Here is a 6,183-nt window from a genome sequence, read left to right as displayed (position 1 = left end):
AAAGCCCCTCGGCTGATGTGTCGCGATTGGGCCAGCGCCGCAGTCTCTTCTGGGAAACGTAGTCTCTAGGCCTAAAGGCTGGAACCAAACCGCAAGGCCGCGTCTCGCGATGCTTCGGGTGGGCGGATTGCTTGCGTGCGTGGGAGGCCGTCGGGGTTACGGCAGAGCGTGTTGGGTTCCCGGAGTTGCGGGGTGATGGTCGGTCCATTGGGCCCGTTGTCTGCGTGTGACTCTCGCTGATTGGAGGTGAGTATGTGTGACTGTGACTGGGCGCGCCGTGTTCGGTTCTCACCCGGTCGTTGAGTGTGTGACTGGGACCGTTAAACGCCAGGTACACGTTTGCGTGTGGCTGTGTAAATGTGGTATATGACAAAATTTTTCTCGTCTGTTGTTAAATCACCTTTGCCGTGGAACAGCCATTTTATTGAAAGATTTGGAGAGAGGAAAAAGCCCGAGAGTTCATTTGGTACTAATTTTAAAACATTATGTCGAAATACTTGTAGATTATGAAGGAGAATGCAGAATCAGCAAAAATGTTTCAAAGTTGTCAAGGAGTTTCCTGTTATGAGAGGACATTTTTCGGCTAAAGCCTCTAGTGCTACAGCTTTGGTTTGTGAAAGCATGAGAAGCTCTAAACTTCACCCATCCCGGGACAGCGTGTTCCAGTATGGTCGGAAGTCCAATGTCCTGGTTGCTGGTCAGGCCCTGTTACACCTGGTCTGTGAATGAGGAAAGCATCCCTATCCAAGGTGGTACATTTGTCCTTGACCCAGGCCCACAGTCCAGAGACCTTGTCTCTTGATTTCTCGTAGAACATGTACTCTTGTGTCTCACTTCTTGAAACATTTTTTTGAGATTTGTGCACATCCATGTTGCTGCATGTCTGGAGGATGTCTTTTTCTCTTAATTAATTTAGAAATGTAATTTAAACCCAGTAAGAATACCAGTACTGTTTCTCCATTGGAAATAGACAACTTGATGCTAAAGTTCAAATGAAAAAATAAACATACAAAAATAGCTAAGAATACTCTGAGAAAAGAAAGCTATGGTGTATGCTAACCTGATCAGATATTAAAGCATTCTAAAAACTTCTATAATTATACCTGCTGTGTGGTATTGGCTCATGAATTGTCAGGTGGAAGAGACTAGAAAGTCCAGAAATATCAAATACAGAGGGAAATCTACTCTGTAGTAAAGGTGGCAAATCATTGGGATAAAAATGAACTTTTTAATAAATAACCTTGTGGAATAATTGGATAGTCAGTTGGAAAAAGAATTGTATTTTATACAACTATTGTAATAATTATAATATTTATAAAATATAATTATTGTATTATTGTATAATTATTATACAATTTTATACATACCTCACATCATGCAAAAGAATAAACTCCAAATTGATCAGAGTTCTAAATTAAACCATGCAAATAGCAGACATGTACAGAGGTGAATTCTATTATAACCTGTATGTGTGGAAAGACTTTCTAATTTCGACTTAAAAATCCATACTTAATAATTAAGACTGCTGCACTTAAAACATAAAATTAAAGCACTTATGTAGGGCAAAATACACCATGAACAAAGGCAAAAGACAGATGGCAAAATCTTTACAACTTTATGAATCTCAGATAATGAGCTAATATTCCTAATATATAAAGACAAAAAGCCAGAAAATGCAAGCAATCTCTGAACTCAACTTAGTAGATTGTTTTTCCTAATAGCTTTGGTGTAGTGATTTCGAAACTGTTTTGTGTACATCATAGGATTGAGCAAATGAATAAATATAGAGATTTGTTGGGAGCCAGTGTTTTACTGTGGGAAAAGAGAGATATAAATAAAGGATAATGGAAGGTAAGGAAGAACTCTGTGATGTTGGGTTGGTGTGAACTCATGATTAAAAGTGTGTCTGGGGCTTCCCTGGTGGCGCAGTGGTTGAGAGTCCGCCTGCCGATGCAGGGGACGCGGGTTCGTGCCCCGGTCCGGGAAGATCCCACATGCTGCGGAGTGGCTGGGCCCGTGAGCCATGGCCGCTGAGCCTGCCCGTCCGGAGCCTGTGCTCCACAACGGGAGAGGCCACAACAGTGAGAGGCCCGCGTACCACAGAAAAAAAAAAAAAAAGTGTCTGTATACCTCACCCAGATCCGTGTTAACACCCATAGTGAGGGCATGCTGATATCACTTACTTTTGCTAAGATGTGGTGGAAATGACAGTTTACCTTTATGGTCTTCCTCCCCAAAACGCATAACCCCAGTTTGATGACAGAATATCAGACAAATGCCAGTTCAGGGACATTAGACAAAATATCTGACTCAAACTCCTCAAAACTGTGAAGGTCATTGAAAACGAGGAAAGTCTTAGAAACCATCACAACTAAAAGAAGCCTAAGGGGACACAACTACACTAAAAATAATGTATCCTGAATGAGATCCTGGAACAGAAAACGGACATTAGATAAAAACTAAGAAAAAATAAAGTGTGGACTTTAGTTAATAATAATGTATCAATGTTGGCTCATTGTTAAACAAAAAACAGACTAATGATAGGGGAAACTGGGTGCAGAGTATGTGGGAATCTTCTGTACTATCTTTGAAGTTTTTCTGTAAATCAAAAACTTCTAAAATAAAGTTTATTTAAATTAATTAGTCTTACTATTACTTTAAAAAAAAAAGTACTTATGTACTTATGTATTTTCTACTTTTCTATTTGGTGAATGGGCCTGGAAGCAATGATGCCTCAGTAGCAATAAGCAGATCTTGGTCTTTAAATACAATTCTCTAATAAAAGGAACCAAAGCTTCTTGGGGTAATGTCTGATTCCAGGACGATGGCAGGGAAAGTACAAGATGAGTATGGAATATATTCTTGTGCCAAAAAGTAGGGAGATGCTAAAAAAAATATCACAGAGGATTCCCTGATCACAACTGTGATGGTGTGATAGTACTAAACTAGGTAACATGTAGGAAACAAGTCTTTTCAGATATTGGACAACTGGTAGTGCAAGACTTTGATCCCCAAGAGAGGGAAGAATAAATGAGTTCCTACAGCTGCAGTGGCTTTCTCCCTGGAGACATATTCCAGACAATGCAGGAAGGAGGCAGAGCACAACAGATTTACTAAAGTGAGACAACAGAACTTGGGAAAACTGAAGTAACTGGAATTTGCCGAGCAGAGCGTGGAAGAGGAAGGAGGGAGATACTCTGAGAAAGAGCTCCAGAAATATGCATGAGTCTCCCTGAGTTTTTGGCTGAAAACTAAGCTGCACATAGGTCTATTTAAAGTGAAATTCTAGAACATGCAAAACTGTAGGGACAGAAAGTAGATCAGTGGTTGCTTTGGTCCAGGGGTCCAGGGAAAGTCAGAAAAGGAATAGAAGGAGAATTTGGGGGATGATGGAAACCTTCCATATCTTTATTGAGGTGATGATTGCATGGATGTATATGTTTGTCAAAGCTCTTTGAAGTATATTCTTCAGGATTCAGCTTGAAGGGGGCTTCTGTGGGCAAAACCAGGACAATTGAAGCATCAATATAATTAGAGTAGCAGTATTACTCAGAATATTTCATATGTCCATACTAAAATAAATGATGAATTAATGAGATGAGAAAGAACTTACAGAATTCCAACTAGTAAATGTAGAAGGAATGATAGAGTTAGAAAATATCTTTCAACCATCATGGTAGTAATTGATTCAGGCAGAAATCACATTGATTATAAATCTGTTGCTAAAGATTGATGATGAACACGATATCTTTGTAGTCTCAAATTATCTCTCCACAGATAACTTGCTACAAAAACAAAAATACTTTAGCATGATCACAGTTAATCAAATGATTTGAATCTGCAACTATCTTCTGGACTGTAGGTTCTCGAGGTGTGAAATTCAAACTTGCTGTGCTCAGTCACTTCTTGATTTAATATAGTAACCAGATCTTGTCTCTAAGATGTTGATGTTTTGTTTATCATTAACTTTTTTTTTAAATTGAGACCACAAATGGGTCTTCCCACACACACACATTTTATTTATTTATTTATTTTTGGCTGTGTTGGGTCTTCTTTGCTGCACGCGGGCTTTCTCTGGTTTCAGAGAGTGGGGCTACCCTTCGTCATGGTGCGCGGGCTTCTCTTGTTGCGGAGCATGGGCTCTAGGCGTGCGGGCTTCAGTAGTTGCAGCACGTGGGCTCAGTAGTTGTGGCTCGTGGGCTCTAGAGTGCAGGCTCAGTAGTTGTGGCGCACGGGCTTAGTTGCTCCGCCACATGTGGGATCCTCCCAGACCAGGGCTTGAACCCATGTCCCCTGCATTGGCAGGCGGATTCTTAACCACTGTGCCACCAGGGAAGTCCCTATCATGAACTTTTTACATTGATCTTTATTTTAAAAAATATTTCATTGATCTATCATGTTTTTTGATTTCTGGGGGTTTTTTTGGTGCCCCATTAAACGTTGTGCTTGAAGGAGTGCTTCACTCACCTCACTCTAGTTGTGGCCTTGGCTTAAGCATGTTTGGGGGTGTTGAGGAAAGGAAGGATGGAAGAACAGATGCGCTGCGGCATCTAAACTCTACCCTATTCTCAGGTTCCTGTCCCTTCTGTTCTTCGAGAAAAGTTGTTTTCTTCTCATCTCTTTGAAAGACTCCTTGGCCTTTGAAAAGCTGTCTGATTCCAACAGTCACAAACTAATCATTGCAAAAGCTGTGCTTTGTGCTTCACATATACTGACAGTGTAAAACAGATACTATTTTCCTCATTTTGACTATGAAGTAAATGGAGATGGACAAAGGTTAAATGACTTGCTAAAGGACACAGAGCTGGTGGAGTGGAGGAGTTGGTATTGCCACCAAACCAGACCTTAGTACCTGTGGGTGGAGGAGATGCTGCCTCTGCCTTCTGAGTGATTAGTGAGCCAGTGTGGTGGAACCTTGGAGAAAGCATCTTCAGAGACAGAAGACATTTGCTTCATGATGTCACAGAAGCCATGAGGCCTCTTGGAAACAGAACCAAAGAGACTGGAGCCCTGGACTCTGGGCTGGGACCTGAGGGAGACAGAGTGTGAAGATGCCCAGAAGAAAAAGTCACTGGGCCATTCAGGCTTGTGCTGGTTATTCCAAGAAATAACCACAAAGGATAGGTTTCTGGTCAGGGCTGTAGGGTAGGTCAGCTGGGATTTCTGAGGCTGTGAGTGTCAGGCAGCTGGATGACCCAACTGGGAACAAATTTGAATGGAACCACAAAGCCATAACAAGGCTGAAGGTGAGGAGCCCCAGGCACTCAAGTGGGGACAGGTTGTTTGTGGCCGTCCAGTATAACAGACCAGAGTCTTAACCTCTGTGGAGGTAAGATTGGGCGTTTGGTTTGGAATGTGATAGTTTGAAATGTCTGTTAGGTATATAAGTAGAAATATTGACCATGACTTCAGGGGAGATGTCTGGACTGAAATCTTTTTTTTTGTGGTATGCAGGCCTCTCACTGTTGTGGCCTCTCCCGTTGTGGAGCACAGGCTCCGGACGGGCAGGCTCAGCGGCCATGGCTCACGCGCCCAGCCGCTCCGCAGCATGTGGGATCTTCCCGGACCGGGACATGAACCCGTGTCCCCTGCATCGGCAGGCAGACTCTCAACCACTGCGCCACCAGGGAAGCCCCGGGTAGCTATTTTGTATTCTGTTACATACTGAGGCATATCAGTTTTTCCCCTTCTACCTATTATTTTGCTCAAAAGTTGTTTTCCTACTCCTAAATTATAAATGTCCATCTTTATTTTTCTGTAGAACTTTATGGGAATATTTACAATGCATTTATTTCCATCTGTTTGGAATTTGTTATGCTGTAAAATGTGATGAATTAAATACTATCTGTAAAATCTGTACTTTGAAGATTTATTAAAGTTTTCTTCATGACTAATTATCAACGATTAATTGTAAATATTACATGGTTATTTTAAAAGGATGACTAAAATAGTTCTTCTTCATCTCTTTTTCTTAATTTTAATACTCCTGTTATATTTTGGGTCATTTGGATTTATTTTTTATTCTATGATGTGGTCTTTCATAGTTTTAATTTATTTGATTTCTGTATTAGTTACCTATTGTTGTATAGCAATGACTTTTACGACCAAGTGTTGATGAAAAAATTAACGGTTGATCTAAGAAAGAAATGGAAAATTTTATTCAAGCCAACCTGAGGATTATAA

This window comes from Lipotes vexillifer, unplaced genomic scaffold, assembly GCF_000442215.2.
Source record: "Lipotes vexillifer unplaced genomic scaffold, Lipotes_vexillifer_v1.1 scaffold995, whole genome shotgun sequence".
NCBI classification, from domain to species: Eukaryota; Metazoa; Chordata; class Mammalia; order Artiodactyla; family Lipotidae; genus Lipotes; species Lipotes vexillifer.
The sequence above is the reverse complement of the archived record's forward strand: the minus strand, read 5'-3'. Positions refer to the sequence as shown.